The sequence below is a fragment of the Panulirus ornatus genome, chromosome 70 (genome assembly GCF_036320965.1).
Source record: "Panulirus ornatus isolate Po-2019 chromosome 70, ASM3632096v1, whole genome shotgun sequence".
NCBI classification, from domain to species: domain Eukaryota; kingdom Metazoa; phylum Arthropoda; class Malacostraca; order Decapoda; family Palinuridae; genus Panulirus; species Panulirus ornatus.
This window is the reverse complement of record NC_092293.1, coordinates 9,136,588-9,158,361: the sequence shown is the minus strand read 5'-3', so window position 1 is coordinate 9,158,361 and position 21,774 is coordinate 9,136,588. Positions and strand designations below refer to the sequence as shown.

Sequence of the window (21,774 nt, the reverse complement as noted above, 5' to 3'; positions counted from 1 at the left end):
ACTGACTTTAGGATGCATTTGGATCTGCCAAAAATTGTATCTAGCAAATACTTCAACTTTCAACTGACCCATTCTATCTTTTTTATTCATTTCATCTCAGTTTTTTCACCTTTCTATTACTGTTTAATATCAACAGTAGACCATCTACGTAGTTGGGGCTCTGAAGCAAAGGAAACTTTTTCTAGCCTGGGTTAGGGTAGCATCTAAACCAAACCTAAATGACCTTACCTTAGAAATATGTTCAGACAGTACCTTCTGAAAATATTTCTTAAGGTAAGGTCGTGGGGATTAATTTAGGTGCTAACTAAACCTTGGTTAGAAAAAGTTTGCTTTAAAGCCACAACTACTTGAAAGGCCTACTTTAAGTGGTGATAATGAAATTGATTTGCTCCAGTGTGCTCCTCCGTCCATTTGTTTTATGTCCATCTAAAGATGCATACGTTCAATTTTTGATGTAGATTGATTTCCTATCTTAGATTCGTCTACGGAATTCTACATCTTCAGTTCAGCACACCATTGTGGTAATGAAGGGAAAGTCACCACATTCATAAGCCGAGTGGACGTAGCTTATCCCACCTCGTTAGAAAGAAAACTTACCTGTATTTGAATTAATGAACGGGCAAAGAGAAGACTAAATTTTAAGACACATTTATTATACAACTATATAAATTATATTATATACATTACCACATTTCCTGCACTTTCCATCACAAACTTGCTGAGGTCATAACCTTGTAGTTACCATTACCTTACAACCTTAAGGATGGTGGTCTACAACACCTCTAGATTGATGGAGAAAACGAAAAGTTTCGTTTTACTATTAAGACTACAGAAATACGGTAATTCCACTTCACTACCTCTAACTACTAGTTATTTTACTTGTTGATTTTCACGGCTAAGATTTTCATCCTCTGAGCGAAGCCATACAATAATCGTCCTTATCTACTCTGAGCATTGGATAGCCTCCTGATGATCAAGATTGCTGTTTTGGTTGTCCGTTTCCCTTGATACTGCTGCGCCTCACTGCACACCTTACATGAGTGCCTTCCACAGTATTAGGGACAGCTGCTGGACCTCACTGTAGCTACTTCTGGGACGGTTGCCAATCTCCCTCGTATTCCCTCATGACCACAGCGCCAAACCGACTCCCGCCATCAGGCCGAAACGCACAAACATTTCTGACAAAATTGAGACAACCGCTTTCGCGTCAGTTTTGACACCAAGTGAATTTATACGACAATTACGTTCAAGATGCTTGGTTTTTCGTTCATGGATTGAACAGAAGCAACCAACGATGGTTGCTACTGCCCAATCCATGAAGTCCCCCCCACCACGGAAAGGTAACCAAGCTTCGGGGGGGATGGGTGTTTACCCTGACGCCAACGGAGAAACTCAATACAATATTTTTATTATAACTTTCCTTAATCTTGAAAAATGAATCAATTAGAGGGAACAATAGCACCAGCCATATGAAGATTGGCTAACCGACTCCTTGCACATTGTGTAGAAAGTGATTTCTTTGAGGGTTGCTTTATGGAAGGCACGGTAGCGTCGGAAGAGTTTCATTTTTTCTTTGAAGACGAAGGAAATTATCCCGGTGAATTTATGTATTTTTTTTGGGCGGGATAATGTTCCCATTTTTTTTCTTTGTTTTTCAATGTCCCTATGTAGATATTATGTGTCATCCACTACTGGGAGAAAGCCAGACTTCCGCCAGATTAACGTAATCCTTGTCGGGGCGAAACTAAAGTTGTCTTGGTGTTGGTTCCTCAGTGATAACCCAAACACAAACACAAACACACCTCCAAGTGTCCACTCTAGGGCCGTGTTCTCCTGCAGCACCAGCAGGAAGAAAGAGCTCCGGTTCCTCACCCACTGAATCTTTTGGCACGTGGAGCGTGTGTCATCTCGACACGCCTTTTAACGCCCGTACGAGGTGCGGAGTGCAGTCGGTCTGTAACGTAGGACATGTCATGTGTTATTGGTCCCAGTCGGTCTAGAATGCTGGGCCTGACATGTGTTGGGGGACCAAGTCGGTCTTGAATGGTGGGCCTGACATGCGTTGGGGGACCAAGTCAATCTTGAATGGTGGGCCTGACAGGTCTTGAGACCTGCCACTTCTCCCTGAAGGTGGGCCTGACAAGTGGGATGGGCTGCATATCCTCATGGATGGTGGGTCTGGTAGGGAGTGTGGGCTGCAGTGCCACTTGAGTGGGCGAGGTCACTTGGTCAGCATCAGTGGGACGGTAAGGTTTCACTTTTGCACAGCGACCGTTGACGGAGAGTGGTGTCACGTCGGCAAGAAGTGCCTTCTTGTAGGAGGCATAGCAGGGGTACTGGATGACGGCAATCCCGCGGTGGTTCTCGTACGTGGATGCAGCCAGGATACTTCTCCGTGTGGGGCTCGCTTCGTGGTTGGTGGATGTGCCCCTCCCCGCCACATGGTCACGGTGGTTGACCTATTTTACGTCAACACATTACGAGGTCAAACTCACCAAATCCATATGGCGTTCATACCAGCTTCACCCATATTCCATTTCCTCCAATTCCACTTCTGGGTATTCCACCTCCATATCCACACAGCCAAATTCCACTCCATCCATGACTTCCACGTCCGGGTATTCCACCAATTCCACTCCATCCATCTCTTCAACGTCTGGGTATTCCACCTCCATATCCACACAGCCAAAGTCCACTCCATCCATCACTTCCACGTCTGGGTATTCCACTTCCATGTCCAAACAGCCATAGCCCATGTCAAATACATGGACATATTCAAATTCCATCTCCTGGACAAAGGAGGATCGTCCTACTTCCTTGGTGAACATTATTATATTGAAGTGTTCGAGGAAAGGTTGAGGGAGCTTGCAAGGCGGAGCAGAGATGTTCACTCGACAGAGGTCACAGCTCAAATGATGCTCTCGGTCCCGGCTCCCGCCCTTATATAACCTGGGAACTGATCATATCCTAGCATAGCTTAATATAGAGAAGTCTAATATAGTGAAGTCAATGCTTTAATACAGTTAAGTTTATTTATCAATAGTTTAATACATGTGCCTCACAACAGTTCCTTCACCCGTACAATGTCCCATCACAGAACACAAGGATTGTCATTATAATTCGTTTTTATCAGCAGAAATTAGATTAAAGTGACAAAAGATAAGTGGTTTAATATGTTATGTGTGTTCTCTGTCATCATAAAGATGGCCATCTCCCTGATGTGTAAAGAAAACATCAATTTTGCCGAGGCTGTGGTGAAGATAAGAACACAATGATATGATAATGTGGTCATACAATGGTGTAGTCAAGATGTTGTGTTAGAACTATGTAGTGAAGATGGGAGTGTTGTGAAGAGGAGGATTTAGTGAAAATATATATTTTTCTTCACGCTGAGCCATTCCATATAGATGAATATATCTATAATCTAATTACGGTAAATTACCATATGACTTTAACGGCACCAGCCAGAAGGAAAAATGTCGGATATAGGAGTGACTGAATATTTTGTCGGGTACAGAAATAATTGAATATTTGGTACGATCGATCAAAATGCTTTTTATAGGCAAATAATTTCTGATTTTTCCAATGATTTTTTCCATCTGTTGGAACTGGTGTAAGTAATTAAAGATATGAAAACCGATGGAAAAGTTCTGTTTAACGCTTCTACGAATGTCTTGCTGCGTGTTTGGGAAGAGCAGTAAACTACAGGAATATATTGGTCTAATGTCCCCTGCTCGTCCAACAGCAGATATTGTATGGTCTGAGACATTATTTCTGGTGGAGGTGGATTCTCTCCGGCATTGCGTAAATCACTTCCACAAACTTGCGCCATTTTGCACAAATACAGATCCGATATGACGCATTTCCCAGCTCTGTTACGTTATGGACCCTATTCATCCTAGCCTAACCTATCCTAAATAGAAAGGTGTGGAATAATGTGCAACATTTCTCCTTCACTACAAGTGATAACAAACCTAGGCTATACAGCAACCAGGAACGTCCATATTTGTCTAACTTCTCACATGTCTGTGTCATCTGTCTGCAAACATGTCGACCATTACCATGAGGGCAATTGCGGCTTTTGATTTTGAATATCACACGTTTCCTCTCTGCCGTGAGATCTTCATACTTAAATAAAATGGTGGGCCGTAAGAAATATATGTCCATCGAAGGTCAACTATATGGCTCAGTTCCATCATCAGTTTCCAAGAAAACTGAAAAGGTGATGTCTCACCGAGATTCGAACTCGGATTGCTGGATTTAGAGTCCAGAGTGCTAACCCTTACACCATGGGACCTGATAAGAACAGATGTGATTTCATTTGTTTTACATATAATCAACCAGAGGCCATTCCTCCCTCCCTGCCTGCAGGGTTCAAGGTTTTCTAGAAGGTTCTCGAACATTCTGAGTAGGAACTGCCATTGAGAGGACGTAGTTATACGTATCATTAATGATATTGTTGTTGACTTTCTGATTAAGAAAGATAGATAAATAGATAGATCGATAGATAGATAGTTAAAAAAAGATATTAGATAGATCGGTAGTTATGTAAGGCTGTATATGTCAATTTTCACAGAAATCATTGATATCTGCGTTATTCTGCAAGAAATACATGTACATGGATGTAGTGATAATATGGGTTAGGTATAAGACCAGTCGTATTGAGATTGTAGTGAATGTGACCATTGACTTCAACCTTAATGGTGTAGTGAAGATAAAGTTGTAGTGAAGATAAATCTTGAAGTGACTCATAAGGTTGTTGTGAGTACAAGGATGCATCGTAAATGAGTACTTCCTACCTGAAAGTCAACAATTACAAAATTGATCAAGTATAACAACATCCTCGGACAACCAACTACAAACACCAACCATAGAGTGAACCTGACTGTCATCTAACGACGACCTCTCAAAGGTAATGATCTTACCAGAATCTTCGAGAACCTTCTAGAAAACCTTGAACCCTGCAGGCAGGGAGGGAGGAATGGCCTCTGGTTGATTATATGTAAAACATTTAGATGAAATCACATCTTTTCTTATCAGGTCCCATGGTGTAAGGGTTAGCACTCTGGACTCTGGATCCAGCAATCCGAGTTCGAATCTCGGTGGGACCTCATCTTTTCAGTTTTCTTCGATACTGATGATGGCCGCATTATTCTGTACGTTATATATACATTCATATATATACATAAATATGTATATATAAACATATACATGGAATAATATGGTTTTATCAATAGCCGGAGACCATTCCTCCCTCCTTGCCTACAGAGTTCATAGTTTTCTTGAAGGTTCTAGAAGATTCTGGTGAGATAATTGCCATTGAGAGGACGTTGTTATACTTCATATATCAATGATTTTATTATTGTTGACTTTCAGATAAAGATAGATAGATATATAGATAGATAGATAGTTAGATTGATAGATTGATAGAGCGATATTTAGATAGGTATATAGATAGATAAGTTTCATCAATACTGTATCTTACGCCATCTCCTGTTGCTGGACATATGTTCAACCAGCATTGGGAAAACCTCCAGTAGACCTTAATGTAAAGCAAGATAATAACAAAACCTGCAATAAAAGAATACGATCAACTCCCCAGTGCAGAAATATTGTGACCAGAAAGTCTTCTAGCAAGATGTCAGACACTTCCACGGGAATCACAAACATAACATCAAATATCTGAAAGTCAACAATAACAAAACTAATTATGATAATGAAACTATAATAAGAAAAATGATAAACATATGGAAAATAGTGTTTTAGATCATGCCTCTAGAAAACAAACTTTAACGAAAACTGTGAAAAGAAATACCCATCTGGCTGATACGACACAGTAAAAGGACCATCCCACAACCAACTCTAAACTGAACCTGACTGTCCCCTAACAACGTCCTCTCAATGGTATTTATCTTACCAGAATCTCGTAGAACTTTCCAGAAAATCAAGAACTCTGCAGGCAAGGAGGGAGGAATGGCCTCTGGCTGCTGATGATAACCACATTATTCTATATATATACTTTTACCTACAACCGAAGGTTGACCGGCCAGCCCAAGTGGCTACAGAGGTTGTATCCATGAAAGAAATGAACCCACCAGCAGACGAATTCGGTTGGCAGGTTGTATCGAAGAAGAGGAAAAAGAAGGTTGCCCAACCAGCCCAACCAGAAGGGTGTAGCAAAGAAACGAAAGAAGGCTGCCCAACCAACCTGGGTGGTAGTAAGGATGGCTGCTCCACAACCCCAGGTCGTTAGGCAGACTGTAGCCATGGAAGAAAGGAAGGCTACTAGTCCACCAGCCCAGGTACCGAGTGAGCGTGTAGCTATGCTGGCTGACCCACCAGCCCGGGTAGATAGCTACGCCCAGATGGCTATGTCGGGTGCAGCAAAGAAGCAAACCCCACAACTACTCCACGAGGTTTGCAAGCCTGCACCCAAAAAGATGAAGACGAAGGTTGCCACACTACCCAATGCACCACCACATGTCTAGAAAGGGAAAAGGTGGACAGAATGGCTGGAGGTCCCACTCCAACAACAAAATCACCTTAGGAGCCAAGTTCCATCCATTATTGAATATATATATATATATATATATATATATATATATATATATATATATATATATATATATATATATATATATATATATATATATATATATATATATATATATATTGACGTGCTGTCAGTGGATTGAATCAAGGCATGTGAAGCGTCTGGGGTAAACCATGGAAAGCTGTGTAGGTATGTATATTTGCGTGTGTGGACGTATGTATATACATGTGTATGTAGGTGGGTTGGGCCATTTCTTTCGTCTGTTTCCTTGCGCTACCTCGCAAACGCGGGAGACAGCGACAAAGCAAAAAAAAAAAAATATATATATATATATATATATTTTTTTTTTTTTTTCATACTATTCGCCATTTCCCGCGATAGCGAGGTAGCGTTAAGAACAGAGGACTGGGCCTTTGAAGGAATACCCTCACCTGGCCCCCTTCTCTGTTCCTTCTCTTGGAAAAAAAAAAAAAAAAAAGGATATATATATATATATATATATATATATATATATATATATATATATATATATATATATATATATATATATATATATATATATCCTTCTGTATGTTTACTTTCGATAATGAGGAACAGAAGAAAGAGCCAAGCAATATAGATTTCGTCAAAGACATCTCTCTTTTCTAAACGCTGCCTCGCAAAGATTTTCATTAATTCAAATTGAAGAAACAGACGTATTTTCTATTGTCTGGTTAGCTCAGTGGTAGAGCGTGAGTCTGACACACTCAAGGTCGTGGGTTCGAGACCCACACCAGACATATTTTTTGTCTTTATCTTTTTTCATTTTGTCCGCATCACATGTGTGCAACATTCAGTATGTTCGTCCAACGTTATAGTGAAGATCTTCACAATAAATTGGGGTTTTCGACCTTATCTGAAAGGGTCAGGTCCACCAAGACGTCCTTGAAATCTTCCAGAAGCTTCTGGCGATCCTCCTCCTACGACAGGAACATGGAGACTTACCCTGTGGTTATTTTGCCGGCTAGTCGGCAACGGTCGGTTAAGCAGTATTTTGCCGTGGTAATCTCAGTGCTTTATGTAATACTAAGTGCCAGAAAATGTTCTTGGGGGCGTAGCTCAGTGGTAGAGCGCTCGCTTGGCATGCGAGAGGACCCGGGTTCAAACCCCGGCGCTTCCATTTTTATGTGGAAAATTCATTTTCAGTCTCGTATATATATATATAAGTATATATATATATATATATATATATATATATATATATATATATATATATATATATATATATATATATATATATATATATATATATATCGTTCGATCAGTCAAGTTAAGCATCGTTGGGTCTGGTTAGTACTTGGATGGGTGACCGTCTGGGAACACCAGATGCTGTTATCCCTGGGGATAGGGAAGAAAGTATACTTGCCACGTATTCCCTGCGTGTCGTACAAGGCGACTAAAAGGGGAGGGAGCGGGAGGCTGGAAATCCTTTACTCTCATTTTCAATTTTTCAAAAGACGGAACAGAGAAGATATAAAGATATTGTAAAGATGTAACTAATATAAGATATAAGAATGAATGGAAGATACGAATGTAGCTGAAACAAGGAGTAATGAAGATTAAGGTGCAATGAAAATTATTCTGTAGTGAAGATGAATATATATGTTGAGATTTTGTATTGAACATGAAGAAGTGATGATAATGATGAGAGTGTAGTAACGATAAGAGTTTAGTTAGAGAGTAGTGACAATTGCCTTTGCAATGATAATTAGAGGGTAACACAATGAGGAACACAAACTTTCCAAAGCTACGTTCAAGTCAGACTTTGAACTAAGTTCGGTAAACAGAAGGATGATGTTAAGATGAGAGTGTAGTGAGGAAGAGTATAGTGATGATAAGGATATTGTCAAGATAGCTTGTAGTGAAGATACGAATGTAGTGAAGATACGAATGTAGTAGAGATAAGGGTTATCAAGGGGTAAAGTTTATTCAGAATGATTATGTAGTGAAGATAAGAACTATTTCTAGTGAACATCAAAGAGAACAATGATGATGGTATGGTAGAAATAACGGCGTAGTGAAGAAGAGGGTATAGCGAAGATATAATTTAGTGTAATGGATCATGCATTACAAAGGTGTGTCCATCCACACAAGTGTTACACGTCTCGGATAAAGATATATCTAACATATATATGTCTTTTAGAAATATTTGTAAATTGTTCTCCTGACGAACAATACCTATGGTTTACGTATCAAATTTCATCGCTTGTAAGTGATCAAGCATTACAAAGGTGTGTCCATTGCCACAGGTGCTACTAAGAAATGTTATCATTCCCTTAACACAGTTACCAAACCCCACCAGTGGCATAATTATCACTTTCATTAATAAATTTACTGGAATTTTGATCACTGTCATCTTTACCATTCATACCATACAATTATTTTCAGCAATCTAACTTATGCATTATTATTACTGTACATTACGTACATTACAGCAGTAGTGATCTTTCGTGTGTGATAAAAGATGGTGACGTCTTTCCCATACACATATCATCAAATATTTACATTACTCTATATAGCACACTACACTTCCCTATCAAAACACACGCCTTTTACTATCCTCAAGATTATCATAACTACCCTACATTTAAACAGGATTAACCATCCTTGATATGCACATATTCATGCCTACCAAAAGTATTATCATAACTACTCGAGACAATACAAAAACATAACTACAACCATACGAAGTTTACAACCAAACTATATTTTTTATCCGGGATATTAAGAGAACATGTCACCAACCATTTCTCACTAAAACAAAAACAGATCATCCATCATCATGCGCACCGTGTACAAAAACGTTCATCGTGTCCTGCCAAAGATTGGATCAACAAAACCTAAGGAAATGCTGCTCATGCTCCTGGACCGGCTACCATGGCGCAGTGGATCCACCTGGTCATTGGTTACCCTCCCATATTTTGCACCGGCATTGTTGTACCTTGTGGGTATGTGCAGGTGTGTGTTTCTCTCATGTCTTCGTAAGAGTGTTCGCCTGGCACTTTACACCATCTAGATCATTGTAGTCACCTGCTTCGTTCTCGAACAGGAGTTCTTGAGCGTGATGGACCCACTGGTAGTGAGCGCAATAAGATGGCTCGTAGGTCTTGTGCGGAGAGTTGTGAGGAATATCGTGCGGGAACTCATATTCCAGGTGACTATGTTCCTCTTAGTGTTCATCATCCTCGTGAGAATGGTGGTGGAGGTAATGGTTCCTATCATTAGAAGAGCTGACTACGCTGTGCAGGTCACACAGAAAGTCCATAGAATATTCTTGGATGAGATAGTTGTGGTACTTGTCGTGGAGGTGGGAAAGATGATGCTCACTGGCATTCCTGTACTCATCGTAAAGATGGTCACAAAGGTCAGCATCTCTGTATGGTCAGTTGTGTTCAGAGAAGCAGTGATCTTGGAGACTATGGCACAGTGAATGCCAACAACACCTTCAGGGTCCTTTCTCTCCTGGGGGCCTCATCGAGGAAGTCTTCATCGTTGCAACACTCAGGTTGATTTTCTGTTATAGACTGTTGGCTGGAGGCGCCGTTGTAAACAGTTTTGAGCTGGATTGCTGAATATTTGGTACGATCGTCATGGTCCTGCACACACTGGTAACCGTCGCCATAGTACATCTTCGTCCAGCAATTTACGTGATTCAAATGACGTCGAAATTGGGTAAATACGTAGTAACCTTTATGAAAGTGATCAACAGCAGAAGAGGGTGTGTTGAAATGGTTTGGACATATGGAGATAATGAGTGAGGAAAGATTGACAAAAAGGATGTAAGTGTCAGAGGTGGAGGGAAGAAGGATAAGCGGGAGACGGTGGTTAAGTATAATAAATAAATAGTTTAAAATATAGATATTGATATTATCATTAATATCATCGCTATTATTATCATTATCATTATCATTATCATTATTATTAATTGGTTATCATTATCATTATAATTACTATCATCAATTCTATTATTATTATCATTATTATCATTATTGTTGCTATTATTATTATCTTTATTAATATTATTATCATTATTATTATCATTATTATTATTATTATCATTATTATTATTATTATTATTATTATTATTATTATTATTATTATTATTATCATTATTATTATTATTATTATTATTATTATTATTATTATTATTATTATTATTATTATTATTATCATTATCATTATTTTTTTATTATCATTATCATTATTATCATTATTATTATTATTATTATCATTATTATTATTATCATTATTATTATTATTATTATTAATATCATTATTATTATTATCATCATTATTATTACCATATTAGTATTATAATTATTATTATTATTATTATTACTATTATTATTATTATTATTATTATTATTATTATTATTATTATTATTATTATCATTATTATTATTATTATTGTCATTATTATTATCATTATCATTATTATCATTATTATTATTATTATTATTATTATTATTATCATTATTATTATTATTATTATTATTATTGTTATTATTATTATTATCATTATTATCATCTTATTATCATTATTATCATTATTATTATTATCATTATTATTATTATTATTATCATAATTATTATTATTATTATTATTATTATTATTATTATTATTATTATTATTATTTTTTATTTTTTTTTTTTATATACTTTGTCGCTGTCTCCCGCGTTTGCGAGGTAGCGCAAGGAAACAGACGAAAGAAATGGCCCAACCCCCCCCATACACATGTATATACATACGTCCACACACGCAAATATACATACCTACACAGCTTTCCATGGTTTACCCCAGACGCTTCACATGCCTTGATTCAATCCACTGACAGCACGTCAGCCCCGGTATACCACATCGCTCCAATTCACTCTATTCCTTGCCCTCCGTTCACCCTCCTGCATGTTCAGGCCCCGATCATACAAAATCTTTTTCACTCCATCTTTCCACCTCCAATTTGGTCTCCCTCTTCTCCTTGTTCCCTCCACCTCCGACACATATATCCTCTTGGTCAATCTTTCCTCACTCATCCTCTCCATGTGCCCAAACCACTTCAAAACACCCTCCTCTGCTCTCTCAACCACGCTCTTTTTATCTCCACACATCTCTCTTACTCTTACGTTACTCACTCGATCAAACCACCTCACACCACACATTGTCCTCAAACATCTCATTTCCAACACATCCATCCTCCTGCGCACAACTCTGTCCATAGCCCACGCCTCGCAACCATACAACATTGTTGGAACCACTATTCCTTCAAACATACCCATTTTTGCTTTCCGAGATAATGTTCTCGACTTCCACACATTCTTCAAGGCCCCCAGAATTTTCGCCCCCTCCCCCACCCTATGATCCACTTCCGCTTCCATGGTTCCATGCTGCCAGATCCACTCCCAGATATCTAAAACACTTCACTTCCTCCAGTTTTTCTCCATTCAAACTCACCTCCCAATTGACTTGACCCTCAACCCTACTGTACCTAATAACCTTGCTCTTATTCACATTTACTCTTAACTTTCTTCTTCCACACACTTTACCAAACTCAGTCACCAGCTTCTGCAGTTTCACACATGAATCAGCCACCAGCGCTGTGTCATCAGCGAACAACAACTGACTCACTTCCCAAGCTCTCTCATCCCCAACAGACTTCATACTTGCCCCTCTTTCCAAAACTCTTGCATTTACCTCCCTAACAACCCCATCCATAAACAAATTAAACAACCATGGAGACATCACACACCCCTGCCGCAAACCTACATTCACTGAGAACCAATCACTTTCCTCTCTTCCTACACGTACACATGCCTTCCATCCTCGATAAAAACTTTTCACTGCTTCTAACAACTTTCCTCCCACACCATATATTCTTAATACCTTCCACAGTGCATCTCTATCAACTCTATCATATGCCTTCTCCAGATCCATAGATGCTACATACAAATCCATTTGCTTTTCTAAGTATTATTATTATTATTATTATTATTATTATTATTATCATTATTGCTATTATTATTATTATCATTATTATTATTATTGTTATTATTATCATTATTATTATTATTATTATTATCATTATTATTATTATTATTATTATTATTATTATTATTATTATTATTATTATTATTATTATTATTATTATTACTATCATTATATTATTATCATTACTATTATTATTGTCATTACTATTATCATTATTATTATCAATATTACTAAAATTCTTGCTTTGAAGAATGTATGTGAGAAATACTTTGGAATACAGATGGACTTGTATGTAGCCTTTATGAATCTGGAGAAGGAATAGCATAGGGTGGATAGAGAACCTCTGTGGAATGCAAGTTGCTAGAAGCAGTGAAAAGTTTTTACAAAGGATGTAAGGCATGTGTACGTGTAGGAAGAAAGTGATTGGTTCCTAGTGATTGTCAGTTTGCATCAAGGGTGTGTGATGTCTCCGTGGTAGTTTAATTTGAGTTGTTAGGGATGTGAATGCAAGAGTTTTGGAGAGAAGGGCAAGTATGCAGCCTGTTGCGGATGAGAGGGCTTGGGAAGTGAGTCAGTTATTGTTTGCTGATGATACAGCGCTGGTGGCTGATTCGGATCCAGAAGCTGGTGGCTGAGTTTGGTAAAGTGTGTAAAAGAAGAAAGCTGAGAGTAAATGTGAATAAGAGCAAGGTTATTAGGTTCAGTAGGGTTGAGGGACAAGTCAATTGGGAGGTAAGTTTGAATGGAGAAAAATGAAGAAAGTGAAGTGCTGTAGATATCTGGAAGTGGACTTCATAGCAGATGGAACGATGGAAGCGGAAGCGAGTCATAGTTTGGGGGAGAGAGCGAAGGTTCTGGGAGCGTTGAAGAATGTGTATGTTGGAGGGAAAGAATATTATCTCGAAGAGGAAAAATGGGTATGTTTGAAGGAATAGTGGTTCCAACGATGCTCTATGGTTGCGAGATGTGGGCTATAGATAGGGTTTTGCGGAGAAGGGTGGATGTGTAGGAAATGAGATGTTTGAGGACAATATGTGGTGTGAGGAGGTTTGATTAAGTAATGAAAGAGTAAGAGAGATGTGTGGTAATAAAAAGAGTGTGGTTGAGAGAGCAGAAGAAGCTTTTTTGAAATGGTTTGGTCACATGTAGAGAATGAGTGAGGAAAGATTGACAAAGAGGATATATGTGTCAGAGGTGGAGGGAATGAGGAGAAGTGGGAGACCAAATTGGAGATGGAAGGATGGAGTGAAAAAAGATTTTGAGCGATTGGGGCCTGAACATACAGGAGGGTGAAAGGTGTACAAGGAATAGAGTGAATCGGAACAATGTGGTATACCGGGGTCGACGTGCTGTCAATGGATTGAACCAGGGCATGTGAAGCGTCTGGGGTAAACCATGGGAACTCTGTGGGGCCTGGATGTGGAAAGGGAGCTGTGGTTTCGGTGCATTACACATGACAGTTAGAGACTGAGTGTGAATGAATGTGGACTTTGTTGTCTTTTCCTAGAGCTACCTCGCGCGTGCTGGGGGTCGGGGGGGGGGGGTCATTTTCATATATGCTGGGGTTGCGATGGGAATAGATAAAGGCAGCAGGTATGGATATGTACATGGGTATATACGTATATGTTTGTGTGTGTGTTTGTATGTATACGTTGAAATGTATAGATATGTATTTGTTCGTGTGTGGGCGTTTATATATATACATGCGTATATGGGTGGGTTCGGCCACTCTTTCGTCTGTTTCCTTACGCTACCTCGCTAACGCGGGAGACAGCGACTAAGTATAATAAATCTATCTTATGGAGGCAAAGCTGAAGATTTGTAGATGTTTTCAGAAGAATGTTGGGGTGAAGAGAGTGGTGCACTAGATGAGACTGGTGAATATGTTATGTACTTCAAAATGTTACAGAAGACTTAAGGAATGTAATGAAACATAGTGTTGTTCTGATAGATTATTTGTTTATAAGGACTATGTATTGTGTTGGACTTTAATGGTTGTTTAAGCCAGAATCAGTAAAGATTATAAGAAATTTAAAAAAGTGATAAAAATATAAATCTTTATTTTCATAAATAACAGAACATATTCTCCTCTGGGGATTTAAAAGAAAAACAACACAAGAGAACTAGTTTAAGGCAGGAGTATTTCATTTTCGTAACAAACTATATACTATTACTTCCCTTTTCTTAGGTATGGCGTCTATCTAACACAGATACGTCTTCTGTAGATATTTGTAAAACATTCTTCTGAGGGACGATACCTAACATTTTCGTGATAAAGTTGATCAGTTGTAAGTGATCAAGCATTACAAAGGTGTGTCCATTGCCACAGGTGCTAGTGATCCCGGGCGGGTCAAGGTATTTCACCATCTTTGTTTCCTCAACACTTCTAGTTATATATGTTTCATCCTTGATGTGATCCTTACAATGAGTATTCATGGTTTGTAATTCTCTTCATCCTTATCATAGCATTAATCAGTTGAAGTGCAGAATACTTATATGAAACTGACTACTGTATTCTGTTTGAGACATAATGCTATGAAAGGTGTTACCGGACTCCACTCATAAGTGGTTATGGTTCACATTCTGGCTTCATGACCTTTAGGTGATAGCCCTTAAATCCAACAACATATATACATCCTGTTATACAACTGATGTTACTGTCTGACGTATGTATGGTGCGGCTTGATGACCTTACCTGCTGATGGTCAAACATGTTATCATGTTGCAAATATCGTGATTTGTATGTTTTACCGAATGGTAGAGATTCTGGTTTAATGACATTTCTTGCTAATAACAAATAAATTCAAAACAGATATACATACTTACGTGTTACATAGGCCATATGATATGGGCCCGAGCCAGGCAAGGACCTGACGAATATCTAAACAGGAAATTCCCTGTTAAGCAAGTTGAAAACGGCTGTGTAGAAGCGAGGACCCGTAATAGAAAGAATAACTACAACAACTGTGATAACAACAACAACAACAACAACAACAACAACAACAACAACAAAACTGTTACGTGAAGACCTAGCTAATCTGACACAAAACATAACTGCTAAGAGAAGACTTGGTGAACATAACAATAACATAACTGTACAGAAAATAATAGTTTCTGAGAAAATGTCAAGTGCAGACCTGGTGACTCTCACAACAGATAATCATTATTCAGCAACGGATAACAATTGTATACAGTAACTTACAAACATTGTTTCTCATGACAGAAGATGATCCAGCCTTTACACACGACAAACTACAGACAGCACTGAGCTCCGGCACGTTGAACTCTCCACTAACTACCAGGAACCCTCCTCCTCCTTCTGACGATCCCGAGAACATTGTGTGTTGACCACCCGACACCCACCCACCCCACACCTCCTGTATACGTAAGGCTGGTCAACAGTAGACGGTCTCCTCCCAACACCGGTCACGACGACTCTTACCTGAGTGAGGAAGGCTGCCACCGTAGCCAGTGAGGTGGTACAGGGTGTGTGTCTTCACCTGTTGCTTATGTTTCCCTGGTGTGGTCGGGCAGGCAGGCAGGGGAGGTGGCCTGGGTAAACAACCTTAGTTAGGTATTTGTTCTTGACTCCAGCCAAATCTTGCCACCACCGGCCGGACCAGCGGTGTACCAGGTGACACCTTCCCAGGTGTGGGGTCCTGGTTATAGCTCTCCCGGCTTGGCTGGATAGACAGTGACGTCTTCCATGTGTGGGTGATGAGGAGTTTGTATGTGCTTGATCTAACGTATCATATTGAGAATGGAGTAATGATGATACACAGAGACAGCCAGCCGGTTACAACTATTATTGATCACCAGGGAATATATGTATTTTCTCAGTAGATATCTATAATCAAATATTAATCATCTAATCATTCCATAGCTATGATAAGCGTATCCACTGATGTTTCTGAAGACCCAGGGTGCAGAATTGTATGAAAGTTAGTCAGTTAGGACAAGCATAGCGTACCTAAGAATTTGTTTTGATGTAACATTTATTTCTTAACATGTCATTTCTTTTTTCTTATATATAGAAGGTGTAAATAATTAACCCAGTGTGTAGCTCCAGGACTTCTTCCTATCTTTAAGCAACAGAAGACGATAAAGACTTGCATGTAAACAAACCAGTTCCCACCTGACTCCAGGTAGACATCAAAGTCAACCCCTGGTCGACCTCCCAGTTAATCTTCTGGTCAACTAAAAGATATGTTATGGTAGATACATGGCTGGATATAGACTCTATCACACCAATTATTGATCACCATGAAATGTATCACATAATTTAGCATTTCATTATGGGATTTATACTGAAAATGAAATGATATATATAGGCTGATCCTTCGATACCGTTAATATGCGTATACCATAACTTTTCTGGAGGCCAGGGTGGGTGGGTGCAGATATGTGTGACAAGTCAAACCGTTGTTAGCACTTGTACAGCCACGTAAGAATTGGTTGTGTAAATCACGTCTACTTCTCAACATGTGTTGATGAATACATCGTTGAAGAAGGTCAAAAACAAACCTACCCAAAGTATAACTGCAGACGTAATACTTGGTTGTGAATACTGGCAAGAGAAGAATAGATACGGGTTGTATATAAACAGTTGGTGTCATCATAGGTATAACCATTATCCTTCAGAAATATTAAATTACTTTCAAGATTTACTTCGTAAAAGGTTTTATGGTACGAGGGAAACCAACTGGTCTTAAATCATTATGGTACGAGGGAAACCTACTGGTCTTAAATCATTATGGTACGAGGGAAACCTACTGGTCTTAAATCATTATGGTACGAGGGAAACCTACTGGTCTTAAATCATTATGGTACGAGGGAAACCTACTGGTCTTAAATCATTATGGTACGAGGGAAACCTACTGGTCTTAAATCATTATGGTACGAGGGAAACCTACTGGTCTTAAATCATTATGGTACGAGGGAAACCTACTGGTCTTAAATCATTATGGTACGAGGGAAACCTACTGGTCTTAAATCATTATGGTACGAGGGAAACTTATTGGTCTTAAATCATTATGGTACGAGGGAAACCTACTGGTCTTAAATCATACTGCTACTAATTTCTTGAAATGAAGACTTACAGAACTGTATTTAAAATGTCGTTATGATCAATCTCTCAGATTCATTTTGTATTACTTTTATCAGTAACTGATAAACTATATTGATTCTTATGATATTTATGCTTTTGATAAAAACCATTGAATGAATTCTACAGATTAGTTTATATGAACCAAAATTTCCATATTATAGATAAAATCAAATGTTATTCGTGTTTTTCTACGTCAACAGTTCAATGATATAATCAATGATGTACCTATGTTAGGGTCTAAGGCCAGGTATATATAGTGTATGTGGTATTAGAATTATCATCAACACCTAAAGGAGTTAAAGACTATTGGCGTGGTAGTTGTAATTTGATGTTCATGTGCCTATTGACCCTGGCAGTTGATGGGCCTAAATCCTCACTAACCAGCCAACCAACCAACCGTTATGATACATATTTTACTTGATCAACACACCAGGCTTGGCCCCAACACCTACTACCCTTCTCCAGACACACTTGCTGCCTCCTAACCATTAGTATCTTACTCTCACAACATCAGACAGAGAGGAGGGTGTCTCCAGACACACTTGCTGCCTCCTAACCATTAGTGTCTCACTCTCACAACATCAGACAGAGAGGAGAGTGTCTCTAGACACACTTGCTGCCTCCTAACCATTAGTATCTTACTCTCACAACATCAGACAGGGAGGAAAGTGTCTCCAGACACACTTGCTGCCTCCTAACCATTTGTGTCTTACTCTCACAACATCAGACAGAGAGGAGGGTGTCTCCAGATACACTTGCTGCCTCCTAACCATTAGTGTCTTACTCTCACAACATCAGACAGAGAGGAGAGTGTGTGTCTCTAGACACACTTGCTGCCTCCTAACCATTAGTGTCTTACTCTCACAACATCAGACAGAGAGGAGAGTGTCTCCAGACACACTTGCTGCCTCCTAACCATTAGTGTCTTACTCTCACAACATCAGACAGAGAGGAGGGTGTCTCCAGACACACTTGCTGCCTCCTAACCATTAGTGTCTTACTCTCACAACATCAGACAGAGAGGAGAGTGTCTCCAGACACACTTGCTGCCTCCTAACCATTAGTGTCTTACTCTCACAACATCAGACAGAGAGGAGAGTGTCTCCAGACACACTTGCTGCCTCCTAACCATTAGTGTCTTACTCTCACAACATCAGACAGAGAGGAGAGTGTCTCCAGACACACTTGCTGCCTCCTAACCATTAGTGTCTTACTCTCACAACATCAGACAGAGAGGATGTTATGCCTCTTATCTAACCTGACACATCAGCCGGGGTTTCAGGACGTTGATAAGGTCATGGTCGGATCCCCTTATGTATCTATCATGTGACCTCAGGTCAGTTATTGAACGTTATCGCTGATAATACAGCGTTGTTAGGGGTTAATGATGGTGGTTATTAACCTCGCTTAGACACACATATACACTCGAACAAGGTTTTATATAAGCCCGGCTAGCTCAGTCGGTAGAGCACGAGACTCTTAATCTCGGGGTCGTGGGTTCGAGCCCCACGTTGGGCGGTAACAGTTTTCTATGATGTAACATGAAACAGCTTCTGAACATACCACCCACCGCTCGTCTAGATCTACCAATCTGCTAAACACAAGACAGCTGAAGAGTTATTAAGTACTGAAAGACAAACAACAATTCTGTTTGAAACAGTCAGTGATGATGCACGGGAGGCTGAAGGAAATGTGTCACTGTTCACTGCTGAACATTGTACATTACGTGTTGTTCATCATCTCAGTAAGCTATGCAAAGCAGGATTTGCAAACAGTAAAGAATGCAGGAATTTCAGGTTAAAAAGGTGGAAGTGTAGTGCAGTTGTGCGCAATGTGTTTGCCCCGCATTTTAACAGCAACTTGAAAAGTGATATGGGCAGTCAGAAGTTTAGCTTCTTAACTGATGAGAGTAATGACATTACTGTAACGAAATTATTGGGTATTGTTGTCCAGTTCTATTCTGAAAGTAAGAATAAGATTGTAATGACTTTCTTGGATCTTGTTGAGCTGACTGACTGTAATGCTAATGGGATATGTGATCCCATCAAGAAGTCTTTTAAAAATAATGGGTTGGAGTTACAAAACCTTATTGCAATTAGCCCCGACAATGCTTCTGTGATGACAGGTGTTAACAGTGGAGTGTATGATACACTCAAGTTAGAAGTTCCTCATGTGATCTTGATCAAGTGTGTGTGTGTCATTCTCTACTGCTAGTTGTCTCGTGCTGCAGCAGAGTATCTCCCTAGGAACCTGGATTTTATCATTAGAGAAACCTATAATTGGTTCTCCCACTCTGCCAGTGATGGTCAACTTCCAATGAAATATATACAGCTAAGCCAGACTCGATGGCTGTCAACTGAATCAGCAGTTGTCATAATACTGCAGCAGTGGGTTGAACTTATGACTCACATTGAAATAGCAAGAAATGATGAAAGGTGTTACACATATCAGAATCTCTATCAGATGTTTTGTGACAAGAAAAACTATGCCTTCCTGATATTCCTGAAGTATATTCTTGGAGAAGTTCAGTGTGTAAATGAGAAATTTAAATCTGAGGCACTGGATCCAAGCAAACTGCTAAGTGACCTTATTCAACTTATTGGTTCCATAAGTTCTAAGGTTCTCATCCCAGGCAGAAATTAAATGAAGGAGATTCAATAGAGAACTACTTAGACCCACGTGCGTCCTTGAGGAACGAGTTTGAAAAGGAGATGGCACAATGTAAGCTTCCTGATGAAAAGGATATCCGAGGAAGATACATACAGATTGTAGTGGAGTTGGTGAAACAGCTTCGTCAACGTTTGCCAGATAATGTCCAAGTGTTACAGTCAGTGTCATCACTGAGTACAAGTGAATGTCTGCAACCCATAAAGCCTGGAATACTGGAATTAGCAAAGATGCTTACTGATAACGAAGAAATTCTTACACGCATTGAGTTCCAGTTGAGGAAGCTTCATCATGTATTGTGGAAGCAGAACACTGTGACCCTGGCACTCTGGACTGAAACAGCCTCGTACAAGGATGCAACTGGAGGAAAGCTTTAGTTATATGAACATCGTGAAGTGAAAGCTTCGATATTGATTATCAAAAGCTTAAATGCAATACTAACTATCAAGTATGGACTAAGATGAAATGGAAACTGTTGTTATGATTATGAACTGCCTGAGGAAGTACTGAAAAACACTGGATTATTGAAAAGATACTAGTTATCACAACCACAACCTGGACCCTCACATAGACCACCACAACCCCAGGTCACCGAGGACGAAGAGACTGCGAATTGGTAATTAGCAGATCTGGAATAATGGTGAGTATTTTAGTGTTAATGCAGTCAGTCGTATCTGTCATTAATCATTTGGCACGTCAAAGAGCAGAAATAATTCGAAGAGCATTTTTTCGCTGTCATTTTAGCAAGTTTAACGCTTTTCTAGCGCTTTTCGGGAGAGACTCTAGCGCCATATAGAATTTGGGTCATCAACTTTGGTGCTCAAAAGGTTTCAGTAGGTCGTTGGTGGTCAGTCAGGAGGGGTGTTGGCGTTGTTCTGGTTATCCGATGTGTTTTATCTTTATCACGGAGTGGGACAGAGAGAAATGATAACCTAACTTGATGAATATGAGAAGTTTCCTGGGCTCTGGCATCCCCAAAATGGATCGTACCACAATAAAACCGTCAAGTATGGTCGCTGGGTTAGCACTGCACGGGGTATCTGGCAATTATTTCACATGATCGTAAGAAAAATGAAAGAATTAATAAACATCACTTTTCTTTTGTCTTATTTTTTTTGATATTTGAAATATTTCATTCATTGATTTCAATCAGATTCGGTAAAAGTTGTGATGATTCAACATTGTGTTTGTAAAACGTCCACTGTGGATCTTCCTCCGTTCCTGAAATACTAAGATAACGACCTTGTGGACGCCGACCACAACACGTCAACACCCCAGTCACAACCCCACGTGGTCACGCTGGCCTCAACCAGTCACAACCCCACGTGGTCACGTTGGCCTCAACCAGTCACAACCCTACGGGGTCACGCTGGCCTCAACCAGTCATAACTCCACGTGGTCACCCTAGCTTCAACTAGTCGAAAC

At 39.4% G+C, this 21,774-nt stretch overlaps 2 non-coding genes across 2 annotated transcripts; both read left to right on the top strand.

Annotated features, from left to right (window-relative positions):
* Positions 1-7,260: 7,260 nt before the first annotated feature.
* Positions 7,261-7,332, top strand: TRNAV-GAC (transfer RNA valine (anticodon GAC)). The gene has a single exon. It is a non-coding gene; the product is annotated as a tRNA-Val (tRNA).
* Positions 7,333-19,127: 11,795 nt separating this feature from the next.
* Positions 19,128-19,200, top strand: TRNAK-CUU (transfer RNA lysine (anticodon CUU)). The gene has a single exon. It is a non-coding gene; the product is annotated as a tRNA-Lys (tRNA).
* Positions 19,201-21,774: the final 2,574 nt, after the last annotated feature.